General features: G+C 36.6%; 2 pseudogenes; both read right to left on the reverse strand.

Annotated features, from left to right (window-relative positions):
* Window positions 1-5,108: 5,108 nt before the first annotated feature.
* LOC128099799 (taste receptor type 2 member 13-like) lies at window positions 5,109-6,028 on the reverse strand (annotated as a pseudogene).
* Window positions 6,029-16,826: 10,798 nt separating this feature from the next.
* On the reverse strand, window positions 16,827-18,136 carry LOC128099800 (taste receptor type 2 member 116-like; annotated as a pseudogene).
* Between the last annotated feature and the right edge of the window lie 9,672 nt (window positions 18,137-27,808).

Consider the following 27,808-nt stretch of genomic DNA (forward strand, 5'->3'; position numbering starts at 1 on the left):
TTGAATGAGAATGGCCTCCACAGGCTCATATACTTGCATGTTTAGTCCCCAATTCATGAGATCTTTGGAAAGGATTAACAGGTATGTCCTTGTTGGAGAAGGCAGTAGGCTCTGGGGTTCCACACACCCATGACAGGCCCAATCTCTGTCTCTCTCTCTCTCTGCCTGCTGCCTGTGGATCAGGATGTAAAGTTCTCAGCTATGGTTCCATGCTACGGGCCACAGGAAAATATTATAAGAACTCAGCTGGTTATAGCAAAGCCACTACCTCAAGGGATCAAGGAATTCCTTCAGTGGAAGCCAAGTTCCAAGGAGCTTTTGGTGTTATTTGGCTTGTTATATATCAGCTGTCTTCTGTTATGAAAATTATGTGTGCCTTCATAGTTTTCCCAATTGATTTTTCCTTAAGAAGTGCTAATAGTGTGGACTGATCACTCTCTAGACATACACATTCCAGTATTTGGAGAACAGCCTTAGGAAAGGCTTTCTTCCTCCCAGCCCATCTGTTTCTCCCTTTCAGCACTGGAATCAGATATCTCCCTTAGCCACTTTCAAGGACTAACAGAAAAAAACAGTGCACATAACAGTCTCCTGATTTAAGGTAAATTCCACAAGGAGACACTGCCTAGGTCAGGTGGATGTTAAATAATAGCTTTACACAATTTAGCTCAGACCTTCCTTTCTTACAGCCTTACTAACTTTATAGACCCCTAACTTCTTACCTAACCCTTCTCAGAATATAGACTGAGCACACAGATCCCCTTTTCATATACTAACCAGTCATTAGCACTCAGTTGACCTCCTCTTTTACCACTTCCATTTTGGATTGTAAAAGAAAGCCTGGTGGTCACTGACTGAGGAAAATTCTTACATACCTTTATGACCCTGTAGAATTCAAGCCTGGTGACCTCACTTGACCAGGGGATTGCTATTGCTTGGGTTTATAACTGGACTCCTGTAAGACTTCGGGAGACTTAGGAGGTACATAGACAACTGAGAGAGCTTAGAGATGGAGAACAGAGAGGGATAAGGAGGATTTTAACCAAAGAGAACGTGTGAATGAGATGGCAAATGAGGAAGAGTCAGATGAAGAAGTACTAGCTGGGTAAAAACGAGATGAAAAGGACCTAGATGAGGCAGAAATAGGACGAGAGAATTAAGATAGAACTTAGAGGGAGCAGTAGATGAATATAGAGAGAAAACAGGTAAGAAAGGAGCTAAAAGAGAATAGACGCTTGTAGAGAGAGAACTGACACAGAATAATGAAGTGTATGGACTAAGGAATTTTATGTGCATAAATCGATTTCTTTTCATCAAAGATTAATTATCAGCTGGTTGTAGATTCTTTCGGGACCCTGGGAGGGGACTGTTGAGGGGATGGACCCCCCCCAGTCCCCTATAGCTCCAATACTATGCCTGTTTCCATGATTATCACGGAATAATCATCTAAAAACTAAAAATAACCCTGAAATTAAATGCTTCCTTTTATAAGTTGTCGTGGTCATATTTTATCTTCCCAACAATAGAAAAATAAATAAGATAGAGGTTATTGAAGTCAGTGTAAGAAAAGATGGAAGTCTTAAGAACTTTACATTCTTATTAAATTAAATTTCAGACTCTTAATTGACTCTCCATTTTCCAGGAAAACTTCAATAAAATAAAATAATTGAAGTGCAAAAGTTGTAAATTTACACATATTTTTCTAAAAGGAGTCCAATACCAACTTATTCTATGCTGGTGTGTGTGTGTGTGTGTGTGTGTGTGTGTGTGTGTGTGTGTGTGTATTTTAAAACAGGGTCTCACTATGTATCCATGCCTGTTATGAAACATACAGAGATTCACTTGCCTCCTTCTGAATATTGAGATTCAAGAATTGTTTCTTAAATGCCTAACATATGTTAGAAATATCTTGATACCAAAGTCAGAGAAATCTAAGACTACACACATTGTCAAAAATACATCCAGTGACAAAAATCAAAATAAAGCCTTCCAAGAGCTCAAGTAATGCTGGACAAGGTAGCCCACACCTGTAACCTCGATGATTGAGGGCAAGATGGAGGACAAAAGGAACATTCACACACTGCCGGTTATGACGTGAATCATCCCAACAAATATGTAAGTCAGTTCCTCCAAAGTAAAAATAAAATAAAGCAGTCATCTGACCCAGTTCTACCATGCCCACTGACATCTTTCAAAATTTCACAGAGATGTGTGCACATTAAGACTCATTGCAATATTCACAATATGTAAGTTGTACAACCAACCCAAGTATACATCAAAAGTGATGTGAATAGAGGAAATGAATCTTATATGCACAATGGATGTTTTGTTTTTTTTTCAAACACAACAAATACATGTCATTTGCCAAAAACAAAAACAATATGGTTGGAAAAAAAATCAAATCATATACATTTTGTCTCAGGAAAGCAAATAATTAACTTTCTAATTCTTAAAATGTAGAACTGTTCATTCATATATGAACACACACAATCCATACCACAATTATTCACACATTTTAATCCTCTTCTAGCCTAACATTTATTCAATTATTAATGCAGTTTTCAAACAAATTATTCTGTTTTGTGGTGCATTTGGCAAAACAAATTCTCATTGATTTAAAATTTTATTTGTAAATCAAAATTTCCATATCTAATGCAAATAACGTAGAACTACTTTCCCTTGATTTAAAACAAGCAAATATTTTGAATAATGTCCAATAAGACAGAATGAAAGAAAGGGAAATAGGTAAAAGGAATGGATGTAACCAGTGTGGTAGCACATGTCATTAATTACAGCATTCAGGGGCAGGGGTAGGTGTATCTCTGTGAGTTTGAAATCATTCAGGTCTACATTGTGGGTTCCAGGATAGCCAGACCTCCATAGACAGATTTTGTCTCAAGAAAGGGAGAGTGTTTACAGGATGGATGTAAAGTCTTTATTCTTCTTCCTCCCCCCACCCAGAGCATCACCAGTCACACTAGGCCTGACCTGATCACAGTACATAGATAATGTCTATTCCTTGAAACACTTCAGCTTCTTCAGCATATAGAACATGCCCTGCTTCAATTTTTTGTTCCATGAAATCAGAAGAAAAGGATGCCCAGATGCATCCAAAAATGCCAGGATGTGAGAAAAAGTGTTTACCAACACACTTTCTACAAAGTATATAAGATCTTGTAGGACAAGATCATGAGAATGCTGCTTATAAAATGCTTAACAAAGAAGAATAAAAATTAGACTATAGTTTTCACTGATTTCATATAGGCCATAGTGCTCAAATCTCTAGCATAAATGCCCTATAGTTTTATTCTTCTGGTGTGGCTCCATAACAACATTATTAGAAGAAAAAGCAAAATCAAACACACTACAAGATGATTATAAGAATCAAGTTAATAAGAATGTGATATGCTAAAAAAAAAAACAAAACCTAGAGTCTCAATAAAATGAATTGTTAAGATTTTTTCCATTTTTGACCATTCTTAAATAAAGTTATTAGTCAATATTTCCATGAAAATCAGAAACATTGATCAATAGAGTGTTGTTGCTCAGACAATCACAGAAGTGCCTTGTTATTTCTTTGCCTCATCTACAGAAGTTGCATATTTAAGGAAATAGAAGACACTGAGGCAGGTGGTGCAAGGTGAGCAGCAATAATTGGATCCTGTCTAGAGGATTTCACAATAAAAAAAAACACTCTTAGACTGAAATAATTTTCTATTGCTTGCATCAAAAGAGATGCACGCAACTATTGTTCACAAAAGCATATCCTAAAGAGATTCAAGCAGAAGAGAATAAAGTAAACTAGGGAAATCTTCCAGATCCTGGCCCAGTAAGTTCTGTTTATCATCACAATGAATTCATTTCCAAAAGTTCCCATTATTATTTCTACAAATGAAACTATCATCAGTAAAGTTTCTGGCACAGTGGGCATGCTGATCATAGAAAAATGTCTGCCTTCCTTCATCACTGACTGACGCATTTCAACTTCAGGAGTAGAAACAGGTTTATCCAAACCTGAGATGTGTGACAAATGTCTTCCTTCATGCATTTTGTATTCAGAAAGCTCAGGAAGCATGTTCCAAGTGAAATTTTTTTATTATTTTTATTTTTTATTTTTTATTTCAGGGCTGAGGACCAAACCCAGGGCCTTGCGCTTGCTAGGCAAGTGTTCTACCACTGAGGTAAATCCCCAGTACCCCAAGTGAAATCTTACTTAAATAGTAAAATCTACATGAATATCAACTAATGATTTTCAAGTAAAAATTTTGTGTTCTTGATGCTCTTGGCATTGGTTGTATATTACATATATATGTTTTGCATTTAAATTTGAAGCCAGGCTTTTTGTTGAATCTGGGGATTGAAACTCAGATCCTCATGCTTGCAAAGAAAGCACTATACTGAGCCATCTTCCCAAGTCCCAGAGTCTAGATTTTAATCTTCATGTATGTGTGTAAAGTTTCTATAGTTTTAATTGCTATTAAGTTTATTTAAATTTTCTAATTTACTTTGAAAACAATAAGATAAAGTACAAGAAATTGTTTCAATGTGTGAAAATTTTGCTTATGCCTATAATGACATTGATTTGAGATAACTCTCAGTTGGATGATGATTAAAATCTTCATCCTGGCCAGGCAGTGGTGGTGCACACCTTTAATCCCAGCACTCAGGAGGCAGAAGCAGGTGATCTCTGTGAGTTCGAGGCCAGACTGGGCTACAGAGTGAGTTCCAGGAAAGGCACCAAAGCTACACAGAGAAACCCTGTCTCAAAAAAAAAAAAAAAAAGAAAAGAAAAAAATTCATCCTGGGTCTCACTATGCATCTCAGCCTGGATCCAAATATGAATGCATCAGCCTACTTACTTTTTAGTTAACAGAGATATGATATCATGCCCAGAGTAAAAAGTATGCATTCATAAAGTCTGATTCTTATATCTGTATACAAGAACACACCCTTTTAGTATTGTTTTTAAATTTTTGAGGGATTTACCATATATGGAAGATTCTAGAAATTATATATTTTTAAATATTTATGCTTGCCTAGGGCTCTACCACTGAGTGAGTTCTATATGCCTAATATGTTGTTTGACTACCTTAAGGAACAGTGAGTTTCTATTGCTTTTGCCTACATCTCAGCTGCCTCAGCACCAAAAGACAGGCCTGCCTTAAATTAGCATGTCCCAGAATCAAGATAAATGAGTGGCTTGAAGGGTAGAAAAGCCCAACAGTTAGGCTAAACATATGATCAAGTCATTTTTGATGTACCACAGGAAACAAACCACAGGAAAAAAAGAATATGAAATAAGAGGCATAGAGTAAGAGGAAGGAGACCATAATTCTCAACGCATTCATGTGGGCTTTTGTCCTGGGGTCTCGTTCCCCTCTGAAATTTAGCTGCATCTTCTGGAGATGTTTCCACAAGGAGACAATAAGCAGGATGAAGGTGACCAGGGCCACCATGAACAGGGTTAAAGAGAACATAATCATCTTGAATAAGACTAGCTGTGAAAACCTCCTAAAACCAGTTGTTCTGGAATTCCGGGTCATGTTTCTCTCATATTGATACATCCACTCTTATGTGTGTTTGTTTATTTGTATTATATTGAATAGCAAGAAGATCATGTTTCCCAGAAGGATTGTCAGAAGCACTTGCTTTACTCTCCACTTCAGAAAGAGAAAAACAGGCCTGGAGAAACTGGCTATTTTGAGCAAATAAAAGATGCTGAGGATGGTGGCCAGCCAGAGACTGAAGTGATTGGAAACTCCCCAGGTCAACATAATAACCCTTAGTTCTGTTCCAGCCACAAATGAAAATGAATACTTCAGATATTTTAGCCATGCTAGTAATATTTCCCAGATCAAAACCTTCTGGAAATGGCCAAGAAAAGCAGGATCCAACCAATGGAAGAAAGCGTTCTTTTCCTGACGAAGTCAATGCAGTTTGTCAGCACTATGAATCCATTGCTCAGATTTCCAAATACAAACTCTGCCACTATGACAGTAGTGAAGACACTGTACAGGATACTTTCCATGTTCAGACAAAGATCCACTGCTGGTTATTTGCTAAGCTGAAATGGCTTGCATAGTCTCAAACTCACAGCTAAGCCTTCAACTTTTGCTTCTTTTGTAGTGACTGACCTAGTGTCAATGAGAGTATTGAAGGTTTGCTAATGATTCCCCACACGTTCTTGTGAAATAATTTTCTCTGACCTCAGTGAGGGCTATGATATTTATTTCCTTCTAGAGTGTGAAGTGTGGAACTGAAGATCATGCAGTATATCCAGGTATCATTTGTTAGCATGCAAACAGATTCATATTATCTTTCACTGTTTCACTGCTTTGCATTGTCTCTGCAGAAAAAAAAATTTTATTATAGCAGCTTAAGTTCTAGGGGACAAAGATAACAACAATGTGATTAATCCAGAATTTAGCTAAGTGATACACTTTGAGTCTATCAACATCACCACTGAATAGACATATAGAGAGTACTCTGTAGCACTCTGTGAGTCCTCAGTTTCATATGGAGCTGTAACCCCACCTTTTCCAATAACTGAGATGCAAGAAGCTCATGTACAAACCCCAGGCTTCCTCTTTGATGCTTCTTACCACCCAGTGATGCTTGCTATGCCTAGGAACCACATGCTTTCACATTTTATCTACTCCCCACAGCATGCAATTTTTTTCTGACCATTATTGACCAACAACCAAATATAAACATATTAGCAAGGGTTAAGAGAATAGCAAAGGCTGTGGACTCTTGTCCCAAGGAGTATTTTTAATTAAAATTAGTTTGTGGGGACTGGTGAGGTAGCAGAGATTAAGATTACTTGATGCTCTTGCAAAGGATCAAGGCTTAACTCCCAGCACCCACAGGGAGGCTCACAACCATCTGTAACACCAGTCCCAGAGCAACAAATGCCATCTTTTGGCCTCTATAGGCACTACATTCACGTGGTGAGTAAACATGTATTTAAGCAGATACTCATACACATAAAATAAAAATAAATAAAAACCTTCATTAAAAATATTTGATTATGGCACTATTCTGCTCAACAGCCTTTAAAGTCTTTAAATATCACTCATAAAAGTGCCAAATTCTTCCAATGCTTTTGAAGTATTAAATAAATGGATCTCTCACTTCTTCCTCTGGTCTCATTTCCCATGGTTTCTGTGGCTCTGCATCTACCACCCTAATTTTCTTACTCTTCTACATAGTTATTTATTTCCAATATTATCACCTTTGTTCCTTGCTATTTCTGTGTTTGGAATGTATTTTTGTCATGGAAAGCATGGCTCCTTTCCTTTCATTTCTAGTACACTTTACAGATATTATCTTCTCAATGAGTAAGTTCTATTGCAACTTTATATAAAAGGTGACTCATGTAGGACATTCTCAGAAAATAAAATTTAAGAAGAACAATTTGTGAGGGTTTGTTGTTATGTTTCAATACATAGTATTGAGCATAAAGTGTGTAGCATAAAGAGACAATTGTAGTTGGTCATAGTGATATATGCTAATTATTTCACCACTTGGGACTCTGAGTAAAGATGATAATGTGCTCAACACCAGTCGGAGTTACATGGTTAGATGATGCTTTAAACAAACAAAAAATGAACAAAAATAAACTTTAAAAAATGTGATTAAAATATGGGCCTACTAATATAATAAACAGAATACAAAGATACAATGTTATAAATATACTTAAGTATGGTCAACTGGTATCCAATAAAGTATAAAATTGAAACAGTAGTAAAAGATAATCTTTGTAGCACATTATATTGTGGCAGCTGATAAATGTATTTTAAAAATCAATGTTAGCCTGTATTTTAAAAACTAGTCTCAACCAGTTCCCCATTGTTTACTTACTGCAAATACAATTTTGGTCATCAACTTAAATATAAAACCTAAAAATATAAAATTGAAAAGTCTGCAGAAGATAGTTTTCTTAACATGAGTTGTCCAAAAACTTCTATAAGAGGTAAAGTTGGATTTCACCTCTGAAAGATACGCTAAACGAAGTGGGTAGGAAGCCACAGGCTGGGAGAAAATAAATCTGATAAAAACTAATGTTCAGGCTGCCTAAGGATTAGTTAAAACACAATAAAAATGTCAATTCAATAAACCAAATAAACAATCAGGCAAATCCATCTAATATAGTATATGAAGACCAAATACCCAAAGAAATATTCAGCATTATTCTCTGAGGAGAAAGGTAATTAAAATTCTAATACAGCCAAGGAGAAGGCTCACTAGGTAAAAATGCTTTCCATGAAGCCTGGAGAAGTGAACTTTGTCTGTTACAACCCATTTAAAACAGCTCAGCACTGTGACTCTTGGCTATAACCCCAGTGCTGTGGAGACAGAAGATATGGTGGTATTTTATTTGTACTGAAATGTGATTTTTTTTTGTTTTTTTGTTTTTTTGTTTTTTTGTTTTTCGAGACAGGGTTTCTCTGTGTAGCTTTGCGCCTTTCCTGGAACTCACTTGGTAGACCAGGCTGGCCTTGAACTCACAGAGATCCGCCTGGCTCTGCCTCCCGAGTGCTGGGATTAAAGGCGTGCGCCACCACCACCCGGCTCTGAAATGTGATTTTAATTGTATGTTAATAAATAAAGTTGCCCAGGGATCAGAGCTATTAGAGCCACAGCAAGAGCGTGGCAGTGGTGGCGCATGCCTTTAATCCCAGCACTTGGTAGACAGAGTTAGGTAGATCTCTGTGTGTTCAAGGATACAGCCAGCATTGGAGACACATGCCTTTAATCTCAATACCAACCATAGAAGACCTGGAAGCCTCTACAGACAGGCAGTGATGAGGCAGTCATGTGTTTGGGTTTACAACCAATGAGAAAGCAGAACAGAAAGACTATATAAAAACAAACACACAGGAAGTAGGTCCTTTTCGGAGAGCTCTCTTGGCTGAAGAGGATCGCTGAAGCAGGAAGGGTAAGGCTCTTAGCTCTGACCTCTTGGCTTTCTTCTCTGAATCGGCTCTGTGTTTCTTATTTAATAAGATGGTTGGTTATATCTACAAGTAGGAAATTCTTTGTGCCTTGCTGGGCCACCAGGCTGTCTGAATTTACTAGCTTCAAGTTTAGGGAGACTTCTGCAGCCGGCAAGACCAACTCTCAGTGCTGCAACCAGGGTTACTCAGAGAATTCTTTTCAGAGCGGGACTAGAAAAATGACCTATCTGTAAGAAGACCCACATACACGATCTGAGGGCCATGCTTCTTTATTGTTCTTCAGCTATAATTCTCTTTATTCCTTTCTGTAGCTAGAGTTTTCCTGCCTGGCCCACAGTTAGGACAAATATCTATCACCTGCCAGTCCCGTAGCCACTCAGACCCAACCAAGTAAACATAGAGACTTATATTGCTTACAAACTGTATGGCCATGCCAGGCTTCTTGCTAACTTATTCTTCTTGTTCTTATATCTTAAACTAATCCATTTCTATAAATCTATACCTTGCCATGTGGCTTGTGGCTTACCGGCAACTTTACATGTTGCTTGTCATGGTGGCAGCTGGCAATGTCTCTCTGACTTAGCCTTCCACTTCCCAGAATTCTCTTCTGTTTGTTCCACCTATCCTTCCTGCCTGGCTACTGGCCAATCAATGTTTTATTTACTAACCAATCAGAGCAACATATTTGACATTCAGAACATCCCACAGCACTTCCACTTTTCTTTTTTTCAAAAAGGAAGGTTTTAACCTTAGCCTAGTAAAATTACATATAATTTGGGAATTTGGGCGTAGCTTTTCTTACTACTTCTTGTTGGAGGGGGGTGCTGTATCTTATGGGGACACAAAGAAAATTTTAGGATCATGGAGTAGTCCATGGGGCTGTATTGTCTGAGCCAGTTGCCTTGAAACCGTTTTGGATGTTGGATCATCTGGGCCATGGTGTCATCAGAGACCTTTCAGGGGGTCTTGGCTGATCAAACCTGATGTATCTTAATCTGGAACAAATCCATAGCCTCTGGCTTTCTGTGGAAACAAAAGCAGAGACTCTTTTTTAAAGCAACATATCCTTATATCTAAATTTTGAAGTCAAGGTAACTTTAAAATTTACATTTTGTCATCACTCAACAGCTTTTACAATCAAATGTTTTTCTTCAGTTACAAATATCAAAGACAACATAATCCAGATTCTCTGTGTGAAAGCCATCTTTATGTGGCTTATTACCTTTAATGTTTTTTTAAAGACTTTATTTTTAAAAACTATCTATTTGTTTATATAACTGTATTTTTTTTCTTTTAAGCCTATGTACATTTTTACATACATTGTAAACATTTTATCTGAATCAGTCTTATTATGAAGTTATTGCTTTAAACTGTAGCCTTCTAAGCCTGAAACAGCGCTGTGGCTGTTGGCTCCACCCATTTTAGCTTCCCAACATGGCAGTGGTACATTTTCTGCCAGCTCTGGAAGCTATCAACTCATAGAAATAGTGGGTCTACACTTTTATCAAAGCAGTGTGTAGGCCAGAAATCTTTTTTTTGTTTTGTATTAGCAAAAGCTAAGTCTACACCGCAGCTTAATGTGCCACTTGCAGAGGCCTCATTCCTGCCATACTGCAGGTTGAGGGCGCACACTGGGCACCCACCAGTAGCTCAAACACGCAGGCTGCTGCTAACTTGAGAGAGACAACTAGGAACTGTTTTTAGCTCCGTTTTAGAATCTTTTTTTTTTAGATTTTAGGTGGAAACTCTTGCCCCACGTTGGGTGCCATTTGTAGCTAGAGTTTTCCTGCCTGGCCCACAGTTAGGACAAATCTCTATCACCGGCCAGTCCCGCAGCCGCTCAGACCCAACCAAGTAAACATAGAGACTTATATTGCTTACAAACTGTATGGCCATGCCAGGCTTCTTGCTAACTGTTCTTATATCTTAAACTAATCCATTTCTATAAATCTATACCTTGCCATGTGGCTCGTGGCTTACTGGCATCTTTACATGTTGCTTGTCATGGTGGTGGCTGGCAGTGTCTCTCTGACTCAGACTTCCACTTCCCAGAATTCTCTTCTCTGTTTGTCCCACCTATCCTTCCTGCCTGGCTACTGGCCAATCAATGTTTTATTTACTAACCAATCAGAGCAACATATTTGACATTCAGAACATCCCACAGCACCTTCCTTCTCTTTTATTCCAAATCTCTAGTTCTAAATCATTAGTTCCAATTACCCACAGCTTATATACACATTCAACAGCAAACTTTTTTTAATAAAAAAGTTACAAAGGCTGTATTAGGGGTGTGAGTAGCCATGGCAATGCCAGGCCTTGAGGTCCCTTGTATGCCAACTGTGATCTAAGGCCAGGGGCACAGTGCCTGGTGAGATAAGCTGCTGAGGAATTTGTTCAGGAAGTGAATGTGATCTGTGCCATCAGCCAGAGTTGGCAAGTGAAGATTTGGCATAGTATTTTAGGTTGCTTTGTATTAATAACCTTGGTTAGACATCTGAGTCTCTGTCCTTGTGCATATCTGTAAAGTTTTAACTTACAGTCCATTTACAGTAACACTCAGTCTAGTTTGAAACTGCTCTGAGCTTTCAAATCAGCTAAATGTATGTAGTTTGTCTTAGACTGGAGAGAAACTGTCATTTTCTTATGTTAGTTTGAGTTAAAGAAACAAAAGGGACTTTTAAGTGTCTTACAGTCCTCATGGGACAATAGATCTAGTTATGAAGCATGTCTTAGTATATTTTCTACTCATCAAAATTATACAGCTTAATGAAAAGTCATCTTTCTGACCACCCACTGCTATGTGCCCAATAGATGCAATATATACATGAGATAAATGCACAAGCAGTGAGAAAACACCCATAGCGGTTTTTAGGGAAGAAATATACTGGCACACTAGAAAAACTGCAGACAGCAGCAGCCAGTCCTTTACAGTCAGTGACCCCACAGTCTTTGCCAGGTGGGAATTCCCATCACAGAGTTATTTGTCTGGTGGGTCAACCTGTTGAAAACTAGTTATCACCTGTGATATACTTCCATGACCTCTGGTAGCTACCAACAGCTCTCAGCAAGAGACAAACTTCCTCAAAGTTATCATGTTGCAAGTTGGCTAAAAAAAAAAGACACATGATGTCACCTCTGGAGTGGAGTGGAGACCACTCCCAAATGTAAGGAGAGAAATGACTCCCTGAAATTGTGCCTTCACCCACATGTGGATACACATCATGAAAAAAATGAATGTATTAAAAAAATTTTAAATTTGGAGATGAAGAAATGGCTCCATGGCTAAGAGCTTTTCGCTTTTGCAGAGGACAGTTTTCATTCCCAGCACCCATATGACAACTCATAGCATCTGTAACTCTAGTCTCAGGGGATCTCGCAGCCTCTTCTCACTTCCATGACTATTGCATTCAATTTGTGCACATATATACATGCAGACAAAACATTCATACACATAAAATAAAAGTAAATAAACCTTTAAAAGTAAAATATACTTATCATCTGATTTGATTTTTACTCAAAGAACAATAAAATAACCCAACTATAAGTGACATATTCATGAATACTGACACCAATTTCATTCATAATAGCCATTATAGGTTCATTAACAAAACTTTTTTCCTGTGTGTAGTCTATTCCATAGTACGTAGTGATACTACCAAAGTTCTCTGATCTTTAGCACACTGTTGTTTTACAACACAAAATCAACATACTGCAAAATATTGTGAAAAATTTGAGAGTCCCTGCAAATAACAGTGCACATCAAATGACAGCAAAGGATCTTTCAGAAAAAAAAAAATCCTCTTTAGCTATCAAACATAGACAAAGAGTTGTCTGTATAGAAAGGATGAGCAAGCACAGGAGGAAATGAAAGTGGTACCGATGCTGAAGTCACATAAGTTTTCATGTTATCAACTCTCTAGAGTGAATATACAAATGTTTGCATTTTATAGATATAAATTATAACTAATAATGTATTTAAAATGATATGAAGTAAATATTGATGCACACATATGTATATTACTACTAAAAAACAAAGATCATGGGGCTTTATGTAAAATATTCATGCTAAATATTTAATCCTTTAAATGTTCTGTTATCAATTCTTGTGAAAGTTATGTAACAAAACTGTCCTTAGTTCTGTTTCATATTTCATATTAGTAAAATCACAAATAGCAAATTCTTCTTAAGTGTCTGAGACTACCTAATTATAAGGTTTTGTCCATTTTTATAAAAAGTTTCATTTTATAGAGTGTAATATTTAATGCAACCCCCAATTAGCTTTTCTAAATGCTGAGAATAAAGAACTGTTGAGTCCTCAGAACTAAACCACAAGGTGGTAATATTTATTACATAATATTGATTGCAATGCTCTGGAAACACATGATCTCACATTTTATCTATGACCATAGCACACAAATTTCCTTTTTGAACATATGAATGAATAAAATGATAAAGAGATGAATATTTTCAGTAGCTACTGACAGCTACAGAAATCCATTGTATTACATATTTTACAATGCCACTTACTTCTCTTAAAAGATAATTAACTTTATACAATTATGGAATCTAAGTGTTTATATATGTGACATATAGGCTTTCATTTGGACTCTTGATAGTGGCCTACAACACACATCTTTTGTACTTTAGGAGTTAGTAGAATATTTTTCTTGTCTACCTAGAAAAAGCCAGGTAAAAGGGGATGCTCTGTAGCTAGAGTTTTCCTGGCTGGCCCACAGTCAGGACAAATCTCTCTCACCTGCCAGTCCCACAGCCACTCAGACCGAACCAAGTAAACACAGAGACTTATATTGCTTACAAACTGTATGGCCATGGCAGGTTTCTTGCTAACTGTTCTTACAGCTTAAATTAATCCATTTCCATTAATCTATACCTTGCCACATGGCTCGTGGCTTACCGGCATCTTCACATGCTGTTTGTCATCGTGGTGGCTGGCAGTCTCTCTCTCTCTCTCAGCCTTCCACTTCCCAGCTTTATTCTCCTCCTTGTCCCACCTATACTTCCTGCCTAGCCAGTGGCCAATCAGTGTTTTATTTATTGACCAATCAGCAACACATTTGCCATACAGAATATCCCACCGCACTGCTCCCTATAACCTCTTAACGTGCAGATTTTCTTTTTCTTTTTTTTTTTTTTTGGTTTTTCGAGACAGGGTTTCTCTGTGTAGCTTTGCGCCTGTCCTGGAACTCACTTGGTAGCCCAGGCTGGCCTCGAACTCACAGAGATCCGCCTGGCTCTGCCTCCCGAGTGCTGGGATTAAAGGCGTGCGCCACCACCGCCCGGCCAACATGCAGATTTTCAATGAATAGATCATCATCTGGATGCCCAGTAATGGTACTGGTCAATAAAATTTTCTCCTCAATATCATATATTCATTCTATAAAAATGATAAATTCCATTGTAGCATTCTCATACATGTACATTATGTATTGATAATACTCACCATACACTACTTCTCATTCCTGTCTCCATTTCCCTTCTCTGACTAGACCTCCTCTTTTCCTAAAGTAGTTTGATTTTCTGTCTCTCTCCCTATCCCTCCCTCTCTCTCTCAGACACACACACACACACACACACACACACATACACACACACACACCACGAAAAGCTTGTATCTTTGAAACTGGCTTCTTTGACTTAATGGTACAATCTAAAATTCTATCTGTTTTCCTGAACAATAACATCATTCTTTTTTTTTTTTTTTTTTTTTTTTGGTTTTTCAAGACAGGGTTTCTCTGTGTAGCTTTGCGCCTTTCCTGGAACTCGCTTTGGAGACCAGGCTGGCCTCGAACTCACAGAGATCCGCCTGGCTCTGCCTCCCGAGTGCTGGGATTAAAGGCATGCGCCACCACCGCCTGGCTAATAACATCATTCTTATGGATGTCAAATTGTCTTTCACAGATATTAGAGCTAAAGCTATTCAAGAAGCTTATTGATTACTATCTGGTCAATGAATAAAGGAGCACAAATTCACCTGCATCAGCATTAGGGCTGTCTGTGAACAAGCACGAGGTTTAGACACATGCAGAAATTGGAGAGGTGGACAAGACAAACTGTAGAAAGGAGCAGTTAAGGTTGCAACCCTCTATTGAATATTATTTTATTTTGTCCAATTGTGCCAACTCTGGTTGACTGTGCACTTTTTAATTCTCTATTCCTGCTACTCAGTTTTTCAAATTTGTTGCTATTGGAACTTTAGGCAAGTTAGTTCTGTATTATGGGAGGTCATCATGTACAACTTTCAACACCATTACACTGAAGGCCATCTTTCTAGCATTAAGAAATAAATAATTTTACATATCAAAAACCTTAGAGCTAAAATCCATGATGCCCAATTCTACTTGACTTTCAGATAATCAACAAATACTTGTCTATCAAATTATCAAGGGCATTAAACTTAAATTTTGTCTTCCAAATCATGGTTTTATTAATATGTGCTTATAGTTATCCAATATAGTATATCGTCCAATGATTAACCTGTGCTAAAAAACAAAAACAAACCCCAAAAAGTGAAAAACATGGGTTTATAGTAACTGTGTTTCTGTTCATTGTATTCTCATGACCTGTAATCTTGATATTGTTACTCAGTTATTTTGCAAGCCTTATTATTTATTTTAGGCCTTCAGTGATAACATTGTAAGTTTTAGCCTCTGTCTAATTACCATCTAACTAGTTGAACAATATCTTCTGTAACACTGAAAATTGGTGTACTGAGTTTATTCTAGAAAATTATATAGTTTTTTCAATGTCATCTATCATATCTTTCAAAATTATTCTCCAAATTTATACTGCTACATTAATCAATAATGTCACAACATATTTTAACATTTATTGGTTTGTGTTCTAACATTAGCTCTGCTTTATAGGCTTCACAAGTTATTTTCTGGAATTTCTTAGAATGAAGCAATGATTGCACAATTTAGGCAATGGGTCCATTAGAGGCCAACTGTATTTTGTGAAAATGATTCAACTTTATTGTGAAATTTAATTAATTTGTAATAAGTGTGTTTTTTTCCTGATTCCCACTTCTTTTGAAACATTCTTTTATTTCTCCGCAGTGGCTTGCTCCTGTGAGATCTTCTGGAACTCCATGAAACCTTGGGCATTCTTGATCCATGTTCTTCAAACTCAAATTCATAAATGATTTTTACCCATTCCTTGTGTTTCTTGTATAGTTATTTCAATAGGTGCAATGTAAATTTATTCTAGTTCTTATTTAAAGGTTGAAATCAGTTTTGAAAGTTTTTGATAGTTATAAGTATACAGTTTTCTCATGAAGATACTTAAAGGATGGGTCTCAAATTTGGAAAGAATTCTTAATGATATGTCTTTTCAATGATATGATTTTATTCTATAGAATAAAATCTTATAAAACCATAAATCTGAATATTTATTTTAATGTTGGTACTGCTAATGAAAGATGAATTAATTATTATTCTTAGAGTGGGCATTTTAAAGTTCATTTTAAGGACTAAATAGTTATATTCACATGCACAAATCTTTATATGTACATATATATTACAAATGAACATTTATAAAAATTTTCATGTATTTGAATTCTATATTATTTTGATGCTATTCACCAATAAAAATAAAATTATTTTGTAGAGTAGTTGCTAATTTAAAGTATTTTTCCAAATTATCATGATATTTTAAATAATATATAAACAATGTTGAAACACTTTCTATTAATTTTAAACATAATGGTTTAGTCAACAATGGATTTAGTCAATAAGGGACATAATGATAGGAAAAGAGGATTTGCAAAAGTATATAGGAAGTTCTTCATCTTTCTTCCTTCCTCTCATTTTTCTTACCTTAGAAAATTATCAGCCATATTGGATACATTTACTGAAATGAGGGATAACCACTATGACACACCAGCTATCTCAACACATAGTGCAATGCCTGTATCAATTTTCTGTCCTATAAAATCAGAATAAATGGATGAATAGATGAATATAGAAATGTTAGGATATAAGCAAAAGTCTGTGCAACCACATTGTCAAGAATGGAGTTCATCAACACAATCATATTATTGTTGATATGATATATGGTGAATAGCAAGAGAAATGAAATCATAGTTTTCATAGCTCTTATGTGTGCTTCTGTGCTTGTGTCCTTGATAATGTATACCATGTGGTTTCATCCTCCTAGTGTGGCTCTATAAAGAGAAAAGTGAAAGAATGAATGAGATCAGAGACACTACAAAAATGATTACAAGAATCTTATTATTAAGATATGGTAGACTAAGAAACCATTTAGAATATCTAAAATAGTGAATGTTGTATTTTTTCCATTTCTGTCCATTCATATATAAAATTGTTCACCATTGCTTTAATGAAAATTGAGAAATACAAATAAATAAATGATTTCTCTAGGCCAATAGCAAGAGGCGTCTTATAAATTCTGTATTTAATCCAGAAGAAAATTGGATTAGAAAAGATCGCTATCTTGAAGAAGTAGAAGACACTGATGCAAGTGGTTGTAGGCACAAGTTTCTGTCCCATCAGCAACTCCCAAATACCCAGTAGCCACTTAAATTACCACACAGAGGCTTATTTTAATTATAAATGTTCAACCAGTAGCTCAGGTTTATTACTAACAAGCTCTTATACTAAATTAACCCATAAATTTTCACCTATGTTTAGCCATGTGGCTTGGTACCTTTTCTCAGTGTGACATTCTCATTTTCCTCTGCATCTGGCTAGTGACTCTTGAATCTGCCCTTCCTCTCTGTAGCATTTTTATTTTTGCTTTCCCACCTAACTTCTTGTCCCGATACTGGCCTGCCAGCTTTTTATTAACCAATGAGAGTAATACATATTCATAGTGTAGAAAAAGATTTTCCAGAGCAGGTGGTACAGCCTGTACATAAATATTGTATCCTGCCCAGATAATGTCAAACAATATTAGTAAGTTTTTAGAGTAAATTAATATCTTGTAGAATTTACTGAAAGAGACACCTGCAATTATTATCCACAGAAAATGAATTCGGAAGATAGCCAAGCAAGTGATAATAAAATTAATTGCAGAGATTTTCTGTTTCTTGAACCAGGAAAGGCTATTAATCAATAAAACAAATCCATTTACAAAAGTTCCCATTATGAATTCTACATAGAAATGACCACAACCAAAGTCTTCTGTAGGCTTGACATGTCTGTTAATAAGCTGTCTCTGCCTTTAATTCATCACAGAAAGATGAATCCTTGCTACACTAGTATAGGCATGTAAACGAAAATCTGAGAAGAGCAATGAGTGCCTCTGGGAAACCCTGAAAGTATAATCCCAAGTGAGTTCTCAATTAAATTGTAAAGTCGGTACAAGTTTTTCTTTAGCATATCAACTACCAATTTTCAAGGATGATATTATATTCTTTGTTGGTTTTTGTGATGGTTATATTTTAAATATGAAACCTTGCATTGTAATTTTAATATTTACTTGCTAAAATGTAAATAGTGATACATTTTCTAATGCTATCATTTGCATGAGATTTATTTATTTTGACATGTTTTTGCATCTGATCCATTCACCATTTACGCTGCTGAGACCTAAGCAAAAATCCAGAAAATGCTGTGTGTAGCTTGAGTTTATGACCAGTGTTTAGTTTTGCAATGAATCTCATGAATACACATTATTTAGGAAGCTCCCAAAATTTAATAAAATAGATAGAGCCTATTTCATATTTTAAGACTTCTATCAATTGCTTTTATGTTGCTGTAAAAAAATTCCTTGACAAAAATTAAGCTAGGAAAGAAATGGTTTCTACTGACATGTATTTTCAGGGAGGATACAGTCCATTACGGAGGAGAAAGACTGACAGCAGGAGCAGAAGGCTGGCCTGACAGTCAGGAAGCAGGCTGATCACATTTTATCCATACATTGGAAGCAAGCAGAGAAGGAGAATAGGAAAGAGGTCCAGGCTACAAACTTCAATGACATACTTTGTTTAGCAGAATGTATTTTCTAAAGGGTCCATAACTTTCCTAAGTACCACCATCTTGGAACCATATGGTCAAACACTTGTGTCTATTTCATATGCAAACCAGGACATGATTCCAATCTTCAATGCTTGTGGCAGTTTTAACACATGACATTATTTGCTCTTCCTTCTGTAGACAATTGTAATCTATGTCTTCCCTTCTTAAATCTAGTATATGTTTTCTTTCTTTTTTTTGATGACTTTAAGTAAAACAGAGAATTTGGAAGCTAAATCATAAAATAATATGTGATTATTTTACTGCTAACTGGAACGTTTGCTCCTATAGAGCACAGCTCACAAGGTAAAGTGGTCTGACTATTATGAGACCACAATATGCAAACAACACAGAGAGATCAAACATAGACACCCTGGCAACTGTTGCATCTAAGTCTTGCTTTCAATTCCATTCCAGAAACCAAGCTTATAGACAATATTTATTATATTTGAATGTTCCAAAGGAATACATATCTATTAGTCACATCTCACACATGGGTGTTGCTATGGTCTGTACCTGAAATCTCCCCCACTAGGTTGTATTTTGAAGCACTCATGATGAATTAACACATTTGGATAAGTCAGGAACCTTTAGGAAAAAGGAGTATTATCTGGTGGAACTGAGTCACCAGTGATAAGTCCTTGAAGTTTAAACCCACCTATTGTTCTTCCTTGTTCTCTGATCTCTGTTTTGCCATGTTGTGAATAGCTTCCACTGCACCTATCAGCATGAATTCAACCATCTGTCATGATTTCCTGGAGAACCATGATCTAGATTAAATGAAGTCATGAGTTAAAATTAATCTTTCGTTACATATAATGTTTTACTGGGTGATTATTGTCATACAAACGTTATTTTGTAGGTATTTAATTTAGATTAAGTAATGTCAAATAATACTAAAAATGTAATTTCTTAAAGTTATTAAAAATATCTCAAGTGCTCAGTGTAGTCAGCACATTGTTGATGCTTCTGCCATTGTTAGATGCTGTATATCACTTCTGATATGAACAATGTCTACTTCCATTCCTACACATTCAAATGTCTTTGCCCAAGGCTCAAACAGGAAGGATCAAAAAGAAGACAGCATTTCAAGGCCTGTCTACTAACTAATGTGTAGAATTCAGAAGCATAAAGAAAAGGAGAAATGATGGTCTATTAAAGTCTGGAATTCTATTATTGTATATAACTAAATTGCTGGAATAGAATAATAGCTATTTCCTAACTGAAAGTCCAAAAATCTGACAGTTATTCAGTCCATAAAGTTGGATGTCTCAGCTAGTCTTCAATTTATCTTGGAATCCCTTAGTAGTAAGTTTTAATACCAGCAAGGAATGCATGCCTCATCATCAGGATAGTTGAACTTTCCAGGGAGAGTGAGGGCAAGCAGACAAAAGGCATGTCTTTTTGTTTTTATTTTTGTTTTTGTTTTTAATGCAGGCTGACATGAGAGTGTGGCCTATATTAGGGATTGGTCTTCCAACCTCAGATAACTAGGATTTAGGACAGGTCTTCCTACCTCAAATGATCCAATCAATAAAAATCCTTCAGTGGTGTTGCCATTTCCTTGAGTTTAGTTTATTCCAGATGTAGTCAGATCAATTCCCAAAATTAGCTGTCACAACTACTCCAAGATTCACTCTCACCCTATTGAGAATGGCCATAGTCAGGAATGCAGATGACAAGAACAACAGGTTTAGATGTGGGAAAGGGGGAACGTTTATATATTGTTGGTGGGCATGCAAACTGATACAGCCACTTTGAAATTAATCTAGACTTTTCTTTTAAAAAGAAACCCTAGAACTATGTTATGACACAAATGTACAACTCCTAAGCATATATGCCACAGCTTTATATCTTACTACAGAGACAATTATACATCTTAGTTCACAGATATTCTATTCATAATGTTTGTAGAAAGGAATAAATGTACATTTGATAATGGATGTTGAAAATGTGGTCCATATACAAAATTAGTCATTAGTCATCTGCAAAAAAAAATGAAATCATGAATTGTTCAGATAAATAGATGGTACTGGAAAAATTATACTGAGATCATTCAAGCTCCACCCACCCCCAAACAAATGCTGCATGTTTTCTTTCTTATGTGTCCTAACTTAAAATACATTTCTGTGTATTTTACCAGGAGTACATACAGAATCAAAGAAACCTGAAATGGGTCATTGTGAGGGAGTGCAATGCATTAAGGCAAGGTATAATAGAATATAGGTAAAATGAAAGCAGAGAGGGAAAATACCTGTGTAAAGAAGTTTAAGCATGTAGTAGATTGATCAGGAAACCAGAGGATAAAGTTAGGTTTGATGAAAATGAACTATGAATGGAAAATGCTGCATAGAAACCTATATTATTTAATGTGAGTGAATATTACAACAAATATGAGAGATGGGGGAGGGGTACTGGGAAATAAAGATTTAAGAAGACAACATGGATAAAGAGGGTATGCAGTGGTTTATCCAAGCTAAGAATGCATAAATACCTTATGAAAACCCACTACTTTATTAACTAATTAAAAATTTAATTTTATAAGGAGTGTCATGCAGGAAAAATTGGCCAGCAGTTCAGAGCATAGTGCTCTTGAAGAGGACTCAAGTTCAGTATCCAGTATCCAGTTAAAATGGGTCATAACCAACTATAACTGAAGCTCCACAGGATCCAATGCCTATGGCATCTATAGGCACCTACAGACACATGTACCCCCATATACATAATTTTAAAAAGCATTATACATCTGTACTGCTTGTTGGCTTATTGCTCAAAGGACTTGACATTCTACTCTACAGATACTTATACAGTTGTATTTGTCACCACTCTATTTACAATGTGTAGGAAATGGAAACAACCTAAATGTACAACAGATGAATGGATAATGAAAATATGATACATACTCAATGGAATGCTCCTAGCTGTAAGAAAAATGAAATCACGAATTTTGAAGGGAAATGGATGGAACTCGAAAAGATCATATGAACTGAGATAACGAAGACTTACAAAGACACATATCACATGTTCTTTCTCATGTAAGGCTCCTAGCTTCAAATTTTCAGGTGTACATGTCCTGAAATAACTGCAGAATTTAGGAAAATAAAAAGCGGCCATTGCCAGAATACAGGGGTTGTGGAGCAATACAGAGGAGAATAGCAAGGTACAAGTGATTTAATTGGGAAATGGTAAAACAAAGGTCTCTAATTAGGGAGGGGGAATGAATAAATACAGAAAAATAAGAGAGTAGAGTAACAATAATGAAGTCTGAAAAAAGAATCATACTATAATATATCTAAAAATGCTATAATGCATGTAATTTTGTGTATAAATATACATACACAATTCAAATGAAAATTTCTCATTTGAGTTAACAACACTCCCTCCTAGACCCAAAGACTGTCTTATAGACCCAACACCAAACTGTCAAATCCCTCTTTTGTGTTTTTTTTTTCATTTAATTTATTAATTTTACATCCCAACCACAGTTTCTCCTCCCTCCTCTCCTCCCATTTCTCCATCTCCATCCTCCCCTCAATCTACTCTTCCTTTGCATCTGTTTAGAAAGGAGCAGGTCTCTCATGGGTATCAACAAAGTATGGTACATCAAGTTGAAATAGGACTAAGCACTTCCCCTTGTACTAAGGCTGAGCAAGGCAATCCAATATGAGGAATAGGTTCCCAAGAGCCTGCCAAGGTGTGAGTAATAGCTCCTTCTCCCATTTTTTGGAGTCCCACAAGCAGACCAAGCTACAAACTATCACATGTATGTAGAGGGCCTAGGTCAGTCCCATGAATGCCCCCTGTTGGTTGGTTCAGACTCTGAGTTCCTATGTGCCAGGTTAGTTGTTTCTGTGGATTTTCTTGAGATGTCCTTGACCCCTCAGACATATATCCAAAAGATGCATAAACATGAAATTTAGAGCCAGAGCCCAGAGAACCCTGAGCTGGAACTGATCTGAATGCCTTCTTCCTGAGGAATAGTTTTCATGGTAGCAGAAGATGCTATGCTTGTTTCCAAAGGAGGAAAGCCAGCAACAGTCCATCTCAGCTATGACACTTACGAACTACAATAATGACTATCATTAGCCCACTCTAAGGGTGCAATGGCTGCAAACATACCTTGGCTGTTACCAATAGCTGTCTAATACAATTTGAGATGCACTTAACAAGAGGAAAAACATGCCTAGTACTGGAAACATAGCTAACTACCCAGGGATAATGAAGTCATGAATCTTGGAGAAGAACCTACAACAACTACTCTACTAAACCTGAATAAATATTTGTCCTTATACTCATATATAAGCATTAATTTCACCCATCAAGGAAACTTCTCTTTGCAACAGAGAAAGACCTATTGGTGTAATTATTAAGGCCACTCCACATAGTTAAAAGGAGATTTATTTAATGGCGTAACTTACAAATTAAGGGATAGGTAGGTCACGGCGTCTGGGGAAGGTGTATCACAGTCCAGCGGTGTTCTCTGGAGCACTGCTTGGTCCACCTCCACTATCCAGGGTCCCGGAACGGAGAGCGCGCCCACCGATCCAGATCTCAGGTCCCCAGGTGCCTCCCTTGGCCCCGCCTTGTAGGCGTGACAGTTGCTGAAGTCTCAATGGGGGTTGGAACTTCCAGATCAAAGCTGGAATGGCTACCCACTACATCTCCCCCTTTTTGTCTAAATAAGAAAGTTCTAACCTAATACAAGACTATAAACAAAGGAATGGTTATCAAATATTGTCCAGGAATAATGAGGGGTAATGACCTAGATAAGATAGAACTACAACCAATGCAAACAATATCAAGCAAGAAACACATACTAAAATCCAGAGAAGTATAGAGCATAGGTAAATGGCATGTTACAAAGATCATTCCAAAATGTGTCCTATCCTAAAGAACCTGAATCTAATACTTAATATGTTCTATCTACTAAGTTGTAACTATAACTGCTAGTCTTCAATCCCATCAAAGACCTGAGAAGGAATATAATGGTACCTGAGAAATGGTAGATGGATGCAAGCAACTTTCTGGAATCTTGCGAGAGTAGACCGAGACAGCTGGCAGCCTGGACAGTCACCTAATGTTTCTCAGCATTGTTGGTGCATTCAAATTGGCTACAGGCCTAAAGTATCTGACAGACCATTTTCAGAAGCAGGAATTCTGAAAGACCATCTTACCCTGTCTTGGCAGAGTACAGTGGTCGCTTTCCTTGTGTCCCACTTGTCCAGAAAGGATAGCATTGCATTTGTACTGTCAGCCATCGAGGCAAGGGCAGTTCTTTGCCCAGTAGGCCATTTTGTGCCAAGAAGACAAACTTCCAAATGGAAATGTCTTAGAAGCCCAACATTCTTTCGGGATCAAATTGGTGCAGCCAGGAGCAATTGTGTCTCACATCAACAGAATTCTAAGTTATTTAAATGCCATATTCTCTAGGTCTATGAAGTGTTTGAAGATTACCTGTCCATCTGACCTATGTATCTGTAAATCTGGATAACCTAACTAATGTAACTATAGAGATGACAAGCATAGGTGACTATAAATCTATAAGTATTATCTACCGAAATAACCTAAGGACTAAGGCTTCACGTAAGCAAGGTAAACAGTCTATAAGTAAGTGTATGGTAAAGAACGATGACTTCAAAATTGTGACAATATACAAGATGTTATAACAGAGGTAGGAGTATATAGTGCGATATGCAATATGACAATAATCTTAAGTATATATCAATATTTATAACAGAGGTAGGAGTATGCAGTGTGATATGCAATATGACAATAATCTTAAATATATATCAATATACCGAATATCCTAAACAGAAGTAGAACATACATAAAGTATAACAGATATAAATTTACATTTGTATCAATATACAAATAATTCAAATAAGAGTAGAAATATATGTACATTATAACAAACACAGTTCTGTATTGGTATCAATATAGAAATTATCTTAAACAGGAATATAAAAATAGTTTACATTTGTATCAACATATAAGAATCCATAACAGTGCAAATTATTTAAGGCTGCTAGTTTACTAAATTTGTTTACTAGTGTACACAATAATCTACCATAATATCTTATACCTATCCATTCCATTTCTTCTTTTCCTTTTTTTCTCTTTTTTTTTTAGAATACTGAGTTTAATATTTCCTTCCACCCCCAACCCTATAACCATCATCCATAACCCTGAGAATTATGAAACCTAAGGGAGAAGGGGCGTCATTTTCTTAGGATTGCTTCCTGATGTTTAGGGGGTGATGTTATCTCTGTTGGGCACTGTGAGAAATCTCAGATAGTTAAATCTCAGTTAGACTAACTGTAGGTTCTGCAGCAAGTCTTAGAGTAATGGGTAAGATTGTCTGAAATTCTGGTAAGAAGTGTAGTATGATGATGATTACCATTGCATCATTCTGGATTGGGTAGAGTTGTTGTTGGGGCCCCTTCTTCCTTCTGGAGACTTCCAAGATTGCTATTAGAAAAACTTATTTGTTATCAAAATGGAAGATTCGGATTTAAAGAGGACATAGCATGTAAGAAAGGATTCTGAGAAATCAAGAGTAAGCATGGAGAGAATTAGAATCTAGAAGACAATGGTCCCTTTTTATTGGTTTTCTTCTGTCCCACATCAGAGAGCTCTTCTGATATGGGATTGAAGAATCTCTCAAACTTTTCTTTTAGCAATGTGCTTGGATTTAGAGAAGGAGTAAGCCAATTCCATCTCCAAAGCCAGTTTGACTTATAATTGAATTGGAACCACAACTTTTCTAGATTGATAGAAAGATAGATGTTAGACAGTGATATTTTACCATGTGTAGATTGGTACCAATAGATTCTTTCTTTCTGCTGTAAACATCCGGATATCCAAGGCCTTATGATTTTTGGAAGATGGGTATTTCCATTATCCTGGAAAGACGAAAACAGAACCCTACCCCAACATTGTTAAATTTTTCTTACAACTTGTAGAGATGTCACATTGGTGGATGATCTTTTACTTCACCTCATCAAGGGGTTTTTCCTGTTCGAATCGAATTTTTATTAATTTTGTTGGTATCCATAGCTTTTCTTCTCTGCAGAAACAAAGGCAAAACCCCTTCCCCAACGTAGAACATATCCAGGTTTCCATTCTGTGGTCAGTACATACTTGAAATAAACCGGTTGGTTTAGCTCAGGTGTTTTGTCTGTTGTCCAATGTCTCTCTGCAGCTGTTGTTCCTTTCTCATCAGCATTGAGAAAATTCAAGGTTAATAAAACACTATGCAATCTATTTCTAGGAGTCATTGTTACCTGTTGCTGTTTATTTAGCATGTCCTTTAAAGTTTGATTGGATCTTTCTATGACTGCTTGGCCTGTGGGAGTGTGGGGTATACCTGTAACATGCTTTATATTGTAATAAGCAAAGAATTGTCTCATTTTATTGGAGACATATGCTGGGGCATTGTCTGTCTTAATTTGTACAGGTATTCCCATGATGGCCATAACTTCTAATAGGTGTGTAATCACAGAATCAGCCTTTTCAGAACTCATAGGAGTTGCCCATTGAAATCCTGAATAGGTGTCAATGGTATGATGTACATACTTTAATCTTCCAAATTCTGCAAAATGAAACACATCCATCTGCCAAATTTCATTTCTTTGTATACCTTTTGGATTGATCCCTGCAGATAATGGAAGTTGGTTATAGATGGAACAAGTAGGACTTTTTTTTACAATATCCTTAGCCTGTTGCCAAGTGATGGAGAAATCCTTCTTCAAACCTTTGCTATTTACATGGTATTTCTTATGAAATTCTGAAGCTTCTAGCACATTACCTATCAGTAACTGATCAATCTCATCATTACCTTGTGCTAGAGGTCCTGGCAGCCCTGTATGGGATCTGATATGTGTTATATATATAGGATGTTCCCTTTTTCTGATGATTTCCTGCAATTGTATGAATAATGAAGCTAATTCTCTATTATCAGGAATAAATTCAGCAGTTTCAATATATAAAACAACTCTCTCTGCATATTGAGAGTCAGTGACTATATTGAGGGGTTCTGTGAAGTCCATCAGTACCATAAGAATGGCATACAGTTCTGCCTTTTGTACAGAGCTGTATGGACTTTGTACCACTTTACTTAAGTCTCCTGATTTATATCCTGCTTTCCCTGATTTATTTGCATCAGTATAGAATGTGAGGACTCCAGAAATTGGCTTTTGTCATACAATGTGAGGAAGGACCCATTCAGTCTTCTTTATGAATTCTATTCTCTTGCTTTTGGGATAGTGGTTGTTAATCTCTCCCAAAAAGTTACTGCAGGCTCTCTGCCAGTATTCATTATCTTTCCATAATGATGAAATTTCTTCATTAGTTAAAGGTACTACAATTTCTGCTTGGTCCATTCCTATCAAATGGTGAAGTCTTAGTTTACCTTTTTGAATCAAATCAGAGATCTTTTCTATATAAGTCTTTAATTTCTTATTTGGTTTATGTGGTAGGAATATCCATTCCAATATAATATCTTCCCTTTTTTGGACTGTTTTTAGTATCCCCTGGGCTATTTTTAAGGTCTTTTTGGGATTTTAAGGCTAATGTGGTTAATTCTTTATCAACGGCATGGAGTTCTTTTATGAGTTGAAGATGTTTGCGCTTTTGTTGGAGGACATCCTTGAGGGAGGAAACCTCACTGAGGAGAAGGCTCTTGGCTCTTTGTAAGAGGGCAGAGGTTTCCTCATCCTCAATAACGGGCACACAAAAGGGTGATGCAGAGGCCATCACACCCTGTGGTGGAAACTGGTAGGGAGGGGGTTTAAAAGGAGAAAGTTTGGTGGTGGGCATGTTTGAGGAGGGGGGACAATCAGGATTATGATACTT

Source organism: Peromyscus californicus, unplaced genomic scaffold (genome assembly GCF_007827085.1).
Source record: "Peromyscus californicus insignis strain IS unplaced genomic scaffold, ASM782708v3 Scaffold_6__1_contigs__length_162567912, whole genome shotgun sequence".
In the NCBI taxonomy this organism is placed as follows: domain Eukaryota; kingdom Metazoa; phylum Chordata; class Mammalia; order Rodentia; family Cricetidae; genus Peromyscus; species Peromyscus californicus.